This window comes from Alosa pseudoharengus, unplaced genomic scaffold (genome assembly GCF_046254945.1).
Source record: "Alosa pseudoharengus isolate Yale_2024_CS ecotype anadromous, Long Island Sound unplaced genomic scaffold, YU_APseudo_1.1 YU_APseudo_1.1_scf_6, whole genome shotgun sequence".
NCBI lineage: Eukaryota > Metazoa > Chordata > Actinopteri > Clupeiformes > Clupeidae > Alosa > Alosa pseudoharengus.
The window spans coordinates 40,894,031-40,906,060 of NW_027468848.1; positions in this window are offsets into that span (position 1 = coordinate 40,894,031).

Sequence of the window (12,030 nt, forward strand, 5' to 3'; positions counted from 1 at the left end):
GCTTAGAAATCATGTTAAGCCTACAGTAGATGCGCACTAAATGAGAATGCACGATTTAATGCAGGAAAAAAGTATCAAAGATATTATAGCAATATTATAAATGTGGCGATGGAATAGTCTAGAACTTGGGTAAGCCTAGCATTTAGTAGCCTATGCACTTGTGGTGATAGCCAATAACTAATGTGAATCGCAGACTATACAACCAAAGAAAGTAAAGGAGATTATTTGCGGTGGTAAACACTTACAAGTATCTACATCTGGACAATAAACTGAACTGGTCAGTCAACACTGAAGCACTCTACAAGGGCAGAGCAGGCTGTACTTTCTGAGGAGGCTGCGGTCCTTCACTAAAAAGAGGGATGCTGGGCGACTAGACAGACTAGTAAGGAAAGCTGGCGTGGGAGCTGAACTGGAGTGCATCACTTCAATATCAGACAAAAGGACCCTGAACAAACTAATCAACATCTTGTTCCATGTTCCATATGTGTTGTGCATGCATTACTTGAAAAGAACTAGCTTTAGTTATGTATGAACAGTGAAGGTAACGATCTCTTGTGAAAAACGTGAACTTGAAGTGAAAATTGAACAATATAAACTATGAATATTGAACAACTTGAAGCTACATCTATAAGTGTGAACATGCTTAACAAAATATGGGAACAAAACATGGGAACTAAACGTGCATTACGAATATAATCAGTGGGAGCCCTGCTTGTTTCCCTACAACAAGAAGCTTCCATCTGGGGGTGATGGAAGACAGTGACATGCTCAGTGTGTTTGAAATGTCCAGTCGATTGCGCAATTTGGTCTTAGTTGCAGTCATTGCCGAAAACCCGGCCTCGCATAGATACGTGGTGGGAAACTTTTTCAGCGCTTTTACGGCTATCTCGGGATATTCTGCTTTGGTTTTGATCTAAAAACCCGCCAGAGAGGTTTCCTTATACACACTCTTAAGACCACCGTCATTTGCAATTTCGATCAACTGCTCTTCCTCCTGCGCTGACAAGTTAGGACTATTCGGGATATTGACAAATGGTTTGCGGACCCACTCATTGGTTTGCCGTGGATCTTTGGAGGATGGGAAGTAACGCTCAAACTCATTTGAAAGCGCAACAAGGTGATCGCGCACCAGCTACGAGAGAAAGGGCTAGAGTTGGATGTCTCGAGACCAGTCTTGGTCTCGAGACCGGTCTCGAGACCACTTTTACGTGGTCTCGGTCTTGTCACAGTCTCGACCGTCTTTGGTCTTGGTCTTGTCTTGGTCTCGGATCCCTCGGTCTTGTCTTGGTCTCATTGTCTTGGTCTTGCGGTCTCGGGTCGACATAGTGGTCGGGAGATTTGCAACAAATATGTCCATGATACAAAACATAACATTCGATAATGCAACATTAAATTATTTCGCCTTTCACGCCCTTCAAATGCAACCTTTCAAATGCAACCAATCAATGACATACATGTATTTTGTTGTGATTAAGAAACTGGCGCTCATCCAATCAAAAGACGCAAGTGTAACCAGCGCGAAACGTTAGGTTTACGTCGTAGCTGTCAGTCTCAGTCAGACCTAGTAATAATAATGTCAGCGAATTCCGCCATCATTAAATTTGTATTCACGGAACATAGCTCACAGTCACACACATTCATGACATGCTCTGTCTCTGCATTGTTCTGTCTGTAGTTGAAATAATACCTTCTTAAATTTAATTTAAACTGGGACTGAACCTCTTACCCCAGCAGGGTTCTCAAGTCTCATGCAATGGGCGTGAGACACACGCAATTCAACAAGTTCACACGCTCACACACCACACCTTGCATTTCTCACGCAGAAATATTACTAGGGATGTCAAGGTATCTGCATAATTATTAGAGGAGGTGCAGGGATACGAGAGGATTTCTCGCAGGGTTCAGAACTAGCGCACCACTCACCAGCAAAATCAAAAATAAATAGCCACCGACATCCAATCAAAAAATAGTAGGCTATTCGTTGTATCCGGGTAAAATTCCAAAATAGCACATCCCCTCCCTACAACCACAGTATGCTTGTGTGGGGTTACACGTTTAAGATTTCAAAACTGCACCAACATTCTTTTTATTCAGAAATTCAACTGTCTGTCATTTGGTAAACCAGCCTACTTATGGTACTTTACAGGGTGTGTAAACCAAGCCTTTTCACGAACATTTGGCCTAGCCTACTTTATGGCAAAATTATTTCTTATCTATAAACTAAACTAAACTGTCGGTCATTAAGAAAACCTAATGATTGTGTCGTTATAGCTTTGTGTAAGCCAGACATCAGCAACGTTCATTTTACACGACCAATCACTCTCGTGGCTGCCTGCACTTTCCCTGTCGTCACGGCTGCAACTTTCGCACTCGTTTGTGCTTTTTAGCGCCGTGTTCATCAGGTCCCTGGACACCCATCTGATCCTCCATGGACCATGTCAACAATGAAGGAAAATTAGCTTATTATTAACGAGTGTTATCAATTTGAGCGAGTATGCTACACATAGGCCTACATTTTTTTCTAAACATACAGGACTGCTGCAGACAATGACCTGCCAACCACCATAATGTATAATGAACTTGCTGTCCTCGGTTTCGGCATGCACATGCTTAGTCTAATGATTCAGTGACAATATAGGCTACTCAAGTGAATAAAGCAATTAGCCTAATAAATAAAATATTTGTTTCACTCAGTACATATAGGCCTACATCTCGTAAATTGGTGAGCCATAGAATATCCCAGCGTCACGATTATTATGTATCAAGATTCCAATCTATCCCACCTAAATATGAAAAGTTATTTCTACTGACATGCTTCCTGGTGACATAAAAAAACAAATGGTTTCCCTTGATAAGGCTGACATAAGAGACATAGGCTATGCATTATACTTTCCCAGACAAAAACAAGATATAGGATGTATAGATTACAATGACAAATTCAAGGTCTCAAAGGGTTAATGCTTCTTTCCAATTTTTTTTTATAATTAGTGAGTGAGTGCACCCCCCAATCTCACTCCAAGCTGAGCTCAAAACTTGAGAACCCTGCCCCAGTATGCTGCTCTTATTCAATTGATGCAAGTTATGGTGTAACACTAGCCTCGTGAGACCATCATGATCTCGCGAGCTTCAGGGTTTCACTCGCAGATCAGTCTGGATACTTTCCGTTAAAGAAAATTTGGAGCAGTTCACCAAACGAACGTCCAATCAGCATTGGCTTTGAGGCGGGTTGATGTGTGACGCAACAAACAACATGACGGCATCCACAGAGATGAGCATAGCTATCGCGCAAGTTTTATTCAAATTAGAAAGTATTCCTGGGTAAACTGTGAAGCTATGAGTCTCAGCCATGCAGCTGGGAGGAATGAACGACACAGACATCCTCCACGGCTGATTCCAGTTCATAATGGAGGAATATACTATCTTCAGAAGTGTAGGGCCTACCGTGAAAACTTGATGGGAATTTTCGTTGATTAGGTTCATAAATGGTAAGTTAAAACATCTTAACGTTTGTCACGTTACCTAACTTAATTGTATGTTAAACGGCATTAGAAGAATACTTTGTTCATCTAATTGGTTGATTTGGCCCGTCGATAACCAACAAAGGTGGTGATAGACAGATGGTTTATCCAATCAGCTAACCAGTATGTCCGCCCCTTCCCAAAAGTTCTTCAATGAAAAGTTCCCAGATGGATATGCGGAGCAAATCCATCTGGCGGAGTCAGGTTAGTGTAACACCAGAGACTTTCTAATGTGGAGACACAGCACTCAAAAAATCCTCCATAGAAATGCATGGGGCTAGTTGGCAACGCCAATATGGCCATTGTCTACACATATCCCACCCCTTCCTCGCCAAAATGTCGACATGTGTATACATTGAGCGAATCATGTGGTGTGAGTTGACTACTTTGAGCCAATTATGTGGTGTGTTGTGCAGACATTGTGCCAATCATGTGTTGTGAACTCGACACTGGAGCACGGTTGGTGTGGTGAAGCCTTGCGCATGCGCATTTCTGCTGAATAGGATGCCCGATGAGTACCCAAAAAGCGTTGCAATATGGCCGCCGAGTGGAGGGACATGCCTAAAAGGACTTTGGTAACACTAGCTCGCTAGCTGTTTTTTTATTTTTTTTTTTGGTCTCGGTCTTGGTCTCGGTCTCGTCTCGACTTTGTCTTGGTCTTGACTCAGTCTGTCTTGGCCTTGGTCTCGTCTTGGTCTCGGTCTTGATACCCTCTGGTCTTGGTAGTGTCTTGGTCTCGGTTTAGGCGGTCTTGACTACAAGTCTAGAAAGGGCCCTGCCTCAGTCTCTCCCAAAACCCCCAATACTGTTTGGAACTTATCTGGTCCACTCGTCGTCCCCACAAATCAAGCTTGGCTTTAAATGCAGCGACTTTATCTGCCAGTTTAAAGACAGTCGTCATTCTCCCCTGGAGTGACAGGTTGAGGTCATTAAGCAACCCGAATATGTCACACAGGTAAGCGAGTTTTGACACCCAGTCCTCATCACTAAAATGTGCAGCTAACGGTGACTTTTTTTCTGTAAGAAATCTCTGCAGCGGCTCTCGCAACTCAAACACTCTGGCCAGTGACCTGCTAAAGATGCTTGTTTTTTGTTGCTGTTTTTGTTCGCCAAGAACTGATCAAGTGAAGTGAGCTGACCTGAGGCTGCGCAGCGCTGAAGGCAATATGTAAAAGTGTTGAAGGCGGGACAGACAGACGTAAGAAAATAGACCTTGCAAAATGCAAACATGCGTGCAATCAAACAACTGCATATAGGCCTATGCCATGTAAAAACGTGACATTATTGCGAATTAAATTTAGTTTAGTTTGCATGCATTTTTTTTAAACTCATGTCGTAGGCTACGGCCCGGTTAGGAATGTCCTGCGGCCCGGTGGTTGGGGACCGCTGGTCTAAAGTACTCATTTTCATTCTATATTGATCTACTTTTGCACAAAGCTTCACGAGACCTGGTGCTAGGGCTCAGTTGTGTTTCTAAGTCCATTCAAGTGACCTAGAGGGCTGAATTGTGGTCAGTTCAGAGATGCTTGCAGTCCGGCAAGAAGAAAAAACTATATCCTAACCTCTGTAGCCCTGTGTCAGTACATCACAGTTATTCTGATGGTCTCTACTGAAACTACTGTCTGAGCTTTCCAAAGAGGTCAAGCATTTGATGGTGGGCCAAATTGGGTGAGAACAGTGGCTTCTAGAGTATAAGAACAGTGCGATTTCAGGGTAAAAGCCTAGAGATGGCCCGTCCGTAATAGTTAAACCACACAAAATTGTATTGTAAATGAGAGTATACCAGAGTCCTATGTACACCATTTTACAAAATGCATGAGCATACCTTGGTAAAGTACTAATTTTCATTCTATATTGATCTACTTTTGCACAAAGCTTCACGAGACCTGGTGCTAGGGCTCAGTTGTGTTTCTAAGTCCATTCAAGTGACCTAGAGGGCTGAATTGTCAGTAAATTTGTAAAATTGTAAAAAAAAAAAAAAAAGTAAAATTGTTGTAAATGAGAGTATACCAGAGTCCTATGTACACCATAGTAATTTATTGATATGCCGCATAATGTCCTGCTTTTTGGTGTTATGAAAATGGTCACCCTAGTCGCAAGTCATGCTGAAATTTATCAAGTCAAGTCTGAAGTCATTAAAATCATGACTCCATTCTGACTCGAGTCCAAGTCATGTGACTCAAGTCCACATGACTGGCAGTTAGTATCAAAGGTAGTTACATCCAGTACATTGGACAAGAACACTACAGACACATGGGCAATCTCTATCTCTGCTTTCATTAGTATGTCTACTCATCTATGCAGAGAACATAAATATGGCTCATGGTTCCCTGGTCCAGAGTGCTGCATGTTGTCACCCTCAATGCCAATACCAGTTTAACTGATCAGCTTCCTGATTTTATCGGTGGAGTTATGGTGGATGTTCAAAATGGAGCTGGGCAAAGTATTCTCATGAGACATATGAAGAAGTGCATGCATGAAGGGCACATGGAAGTGTGGTGGCAAATCACTGGCGAACACATCTGCCACTAGTGGAAAACTTGTCACCAGGGCCGTAGTCACCATAGACTTTGGGGGGGACGTGTCCCCCCCAATATTCAGATGTGACCAAAATGTCCCCCCCAATATTCGGACATACAAAAAAATAAAGAAAAAAACGCTATAGGCTACTACAGGAAACCAACAAGTCCCGCCATCTGAAATGCAATCAAACGTAAATAACACACAAATTAGTGACCTATTCATGGTTTCAGAGAGTACTCTGTGAGTGGTTTGTCCTGGAGGTTTTGCGTTTATCGTTTGAGGCGTGCGCTATCAAAAGCTTCCTGCACCCTGCGGTGCAGGCTGTCAACAATATCGCAAAAGATACCGGTACAATTCTCACAAAACTTGTTGGAAAGGTGTAGCACTGTCTAAGGAAACCCCATTCATTTTTGAAGCTGATCAGACTCAAAGGTAACTTTGAAGCATTTTCCATATTGTAGCCTATTTTCTCGCAATGATAGCGAAAGTGAAACGTAGTGTCCTTTCATTTGAATTTGTGCGTGCCTGTGCCATTCATTTTTTTTTCACGTCTTACAACATAAATAATGCATTCATATGCTAGTAGTAGGCCTAATGTCAGAAATGAGCCGGTTTATAAGCCTCTTAGAAATGGCTGTTGCATCTTGCATGTTACATTTAGATGCACACTCAATCGCGCATCCATGCAGGCAAAACGTAGCACTCAAATGTGGCGACGGCACAAAAGTTGAAAAAACTTTACAATGGCGGTGATAGCCTACAGTTCATGTGAATCGCGGACATTAACCAAAGAAAGGAATTTCCACCTCCATTCACCAAATAAAGGCTGTGTTTCTACATTTTAACACAAAACGTAATTTCTGTCAGAAACCAGCCTATAATGCATAGGGTAACTTGAGGGGAGTCAGACAGAAGAGGGACCTGTCTTAGTAGCCTATATTGCATCCCATCCCTTTCAAACAACCTTAAAATTGTGTGATTAGCCGCCAGAATAATAAAATCAAAATACAAAATATGATTGGGCTAGGTCCAAACCTATGAGTAAGCATTCAGTGTAATATAGAGGTTATCAAAGATACTCTAGTTTGTATTTTCTTTTAAAATATACATTTTGGAGACAAATGGAGTCATACCACAGGTCTATATCCAGGGATGGATTATTGAATGGGCCTACTGGGCCCAAGAGCTCTGAAGCCTAAAACTGTGTGAAGTTGCTTCTCCGCCCTTCTCTTCTATTTCCACAAAACTCACAAGTCAATATAAAGGGTCAAGTCTTCCGGGGAAGTATGCCCCCGGGCCCCCCTATCTTAACAGGGGAGGGTTTTTTTGCATCTATGCCCAGGGGTTCATAATCCATCCGTGCCATGTCTGCCAAAAGTTTGGTATATCCTAATTGACTGAGTTAACTAATGACTTGTTTGTGATTTTAATAATATTTTTGCATGGCAGGAAATGTATTGAAATTCTGTTATTGAAATTCACACCGCACCACAGATTTGGTCCCCCCCAATGTTGACATCATGGCTACGGCCTTGCTTGTCACTGTTGCCAGAACTTTGCTGGAGGTGTGCCTCTAGCGGCCATTAGAAGGGGTAGGCCTACCTTGCGCATTAACAAACAGTTGCAGGGTTTTTTTTTTTAATGCGATGCTTGAATTTTGCACTTTGGTTAATATCGTAGGCCTATATGTTGTGGCTAGACCAGGGGTGGGCAAACTTTTTGGCTCAAGGGCCACACTGGGTTTTGAAAATTGGCCGGCGGGCCGCACAGCAATCCCCCCCCCACGACACACGCGCAAAAAAATTATTTTTTTATAGCCTATAATTTAGTATGAAAAGTGCTTTAAAATATGAATTGCTTAAAAATACTGCTAATTTTATGCTGTTTAACAAATGTATAAATTGTGCACTGTCGCTTTAAGACAGTCGCTTTAATTCACGTTTATTTCTCAATTTTCTTCTGCCTGCTCCGCTATGGCTAGTGCTGTACCTACGGCTGGGCCCTCTCACAGTTTTTAAATGGTCAGTAGTGGGAACTACTGTTGCCTTCATGATTTCCTTTTAAAACTTTCTTATAACAAGGAGATATCAATTATCAACAATCACAAGCCAGCTGGAACCTGCGGCGCTCTCTCCCTCTCGTGAGTGCAGACGCGTTCCCAATTAAATGGATTGAATAATGTTCACGTTAGATCTGCTGCAAAGGAGATAACTAAGAGTTAACTTAGTTTAACATGATGTTATCTCTATTTAACATGATGTTTTGACATTGACATTGTAAACGTTCTCTAAGGAGAGTGAAAAGCAGTTTGCAGTAAAGCTAACCAACATCGTCTCTATCGCAGGAATCCGGCCCGCGGGCCGCAGTTTGCCCACCCCTGGGCTAGACCATTCATATTTTGATGGTTGCAAGATTGTAGATAATTGTATAATATGTGTCTATTTACGTTGCCGTAGCTACACGATATCTTGAGAATAAAACACTGTTACGTTAACCGATGTTATTGTACCAGTTCTCCCCTACTTACCGGTGCGTTTAATACAGCCGTGAAGAAGAAAAGTGGAAAGCGCGATCAATTGAGGTTAAGTTAGGTCGGTTTGTAGCGTAGCCTATAAATTAGCCTCCTAGGTCAAAGTCCATTCAGGAGAAAGTCCAGCCCTGAAAGTGAGATTAGGCCTATTCCTACCGAGGGAAAAAGATTGTCTTCACTCTGGGATTGATTGATTTTCTGGGATTGATCTCTTTTTTGGGTGACTGTCCCGGATAATTAATATTTTCTGGGACACGAATTGTCCCGGTTTTTGGTGAAAATGAACTTCTGATTATAATTTCTGCTAGAAACTATTCGGTTTTGTTCTTGGTTGTGTTTATCGGCAGGGGCGATTCTAGTAGGCTATATCAGACCTTGAGGGGGCGTCACTAGCCCTTAGCTGCACTGGGGCAGAGGACCCCCTAGGGGGGTAGGGGGGCATGCTCCCTGTAAGAAAATGTTGCGTTTTAATGTAAACATTTATGTAAATGTTTACAATGTAATGTAAACATTTACATTTAAATGTATCAATCTGGTACACTTTACCTTCTAGCTGCAATGTGTATCCTTAGCAATAAGTGGATGCAGCATATTGGGTACTGAAATATTCACAGGAATCCATAAAAAATTGATTATTCATGTTGTTTTATCCAATATTAGTTGTGCATGCATCCTATACACACCCATTGAACCAACAAAGAAAATGCAAAAAATAGAGACTTTTGTGTAATTATTCCATATTTTGTGTAGTCGTTCTATATCAGAACATCTAACATACAATCTAAATAGTCCACAATAAACCTCAAAGTGCTACCTTTCATTTGAGACCAGGATTATGCTTCTACACCTAGAGGCTGCCACACAGTAAACCTTTTATTGACAGTATGCATTTTGTCCTATGGTCCAAAAGTCCTATGGGGAGTTTCCATAGGCATTTTACAAAACGCATGAGCATACCTTGGCAAATAATGGTCCAAAGCAGTCATGTTTTATTCTATATTGATCTACTTTTGCACACAGCTTCACAAGACCTGGTGCTAGGGCTCAGTTGTGTTTCTAAGTCATATCAAGTGACCTAGAGGGCTGAAATGTGATCAGTTTAAAGAAATGTGTTAACCGGCAGCATGGGCAGATTATGAACTTTCAGGCCCCTGGGCCCAGATGTATTAAGGGCCCCCCACTAATTGTTGCTTATGTGGGAGGGGGGGTTTCGGGGGTCCTCCCCCAGAAATGTTTTAATTTGTTTAATGTGATTTCCTGTATTCTGGTGCATTTTGGGGATGGCCAATACTAAATTCAATCAGATCCATAGCCTACATCCTGATTTGTTGATATTGAGGCAATGATTCCATGCAAAGCTTGGGCTTCAGGGCCCCCTGACCTCTTGGGCCCCTGGGCCTTGGCCCGGTAGGCCCGTGCAGTAATCCATCCCTGACCGGCAGAAATATAAAACCGTATTCTAGTCTCTACCTCTGTGCCAGTAGCCTAGAAATCTAGACGCGCCCCTAGCGGCAGCAAATTACATTACATTTGCTGCCAGGGCTAGTCTAGCAACTCTCCGTTGACAATGTGAGCTCCAGAAATCGAAACTTAATCTGGCATTGAAATCGTGTATAGAGTCGTTTGTTGGGCTTAACATAATGATTGATGGCAGAGTTGCAACGGTTTGGCTTGAATTCCCTGCTACTTGAAAACAAATATCCTATTGCGGTCCTATATTGCGTGCAGAGGGAATTTGAAAGACAACTGATTATCCCGCACCTCGGACTGAGCACTGCGAACGGTGAACAGCGAGTGCCCAGACCCTACATTTTAATGTGGGTCTGGCTCGCCAGGCTACTGTGCCAGTACTTTCCCACAACTATTCAGATTTTTCCCTAAGAAACTACAAGGTCTCAGCTTTCTAAAGAGACCAAGCATGGCAGGCCAAACTAGGTGGGAACAGTGGCCTTTGAAGTAGGCACAGTGCAATTTCGAGGGGGAAAGGCCTAAAATGCCCATCCCATAATATGAAGTTAAAGGGACACCAGGCAACGTTTTCGTGTTAATTAATCATCTTCGTAAGTTGGTATATGGTTAAATTACTCATTATGGGACGAATGAAGGCTCTCTCGCCCGCCCCTACTGCCCGTAGGAACAGGGGCTTAGATTTGCGTGGGGACCGAAGGACGTGTCCACACCGATGTCAAATAACAACTGAAATGTCCCCACCAATATTCAGGTGGAAATGGGGAAAAAAGCGCTCGCATGCGCTACACAAAGAGTTAAATCATTTCTCACTTCAGTGCTACGGATCATCTCGTACAGATCTTGTAATGTGCAGTAGCCTATAAGGGTAAATCGCGCTGATTTGAAGTTACCTATATAATAACTACCAGTGAGCCGCAGTCTCCTGCGCAGCATGGCGCAGCACTTCAGCTTCACTTCACTACAAGGCATATGAAGTGAGTCCAAATTCACCCATTCTTCTCAGTTGAACTCCTCGAGAAGTAGGCTACTTATCACACATGTGTCACATGAAAGAGCCTTTTCTCAGCTTTTAAACGGTGCTAGCTAGCCACTATTTGCTGTGATAAACAGTTCGCGAGAAAAATAACTTCAAGAGATTTAATAATTATTCTCTGTGCCCATCTCCACATCCATTCGTCTTGGTGGAATATCGTAGGCCTACACACTCTTCACGCAACACATGACAAACCATATATCAGAATAAACAGCAGACCTTACCGAACACAAATGTGTAATGCATTCCCGTGTACTGTTCCAGAGTCATTCGGTTTTGAAATAAATTGTAGCAAAATTCAACATGGTTTTTTGGTTTTAAGCATTTCTTAAAACTGAGCTGTGCTTACATCGCCTAGATATCTGTAAATATCAGAATCAGAGAATATACAGGCAGCTCACGGTTAAGAGTTTGTCAATGTAGCCTTAATGATTCCTTTTCACAAAATGCTAAGCATGCATTGCATGTATTTAAGTTTCTTAAAACTGAGTTGTGCTTAAATGGGTCAATGCATGATTTCATAACAGACCAAATAGAAAATAAATAGCCTACATATCTGTACATATTAAAATCAGATTATGTAGGCTACACAGTATAGTTAGATCAAGTTGGACAGTAGCACATTTTAATCATGGATAGTAGTTGGACAATAGCACATTTTAATCATTTTATATATCTATAGTGGCTGGTGAAAGAGTTGAGTGGCTTTTTTTCAGGGGGGGGGGGGGTTGTGGTGTCCCCACCAAAGCTCAGACCAAACCTATGCCCTTGCGTAGGAAGAATATCCCACTTGCAAGTTCGGTGTATCCTACCCACCGACCTTCAGTATCACAAAGTCTCAGACATCACGAGAAGCAGGATCTGTTTACTGCATCCCCAGCACAGAGGCAGGCTAACGAAACGCTAGTGATTGTTGCAAACGTGTGTACAATTGCAGAGCTGGCGAATAAGCAGCG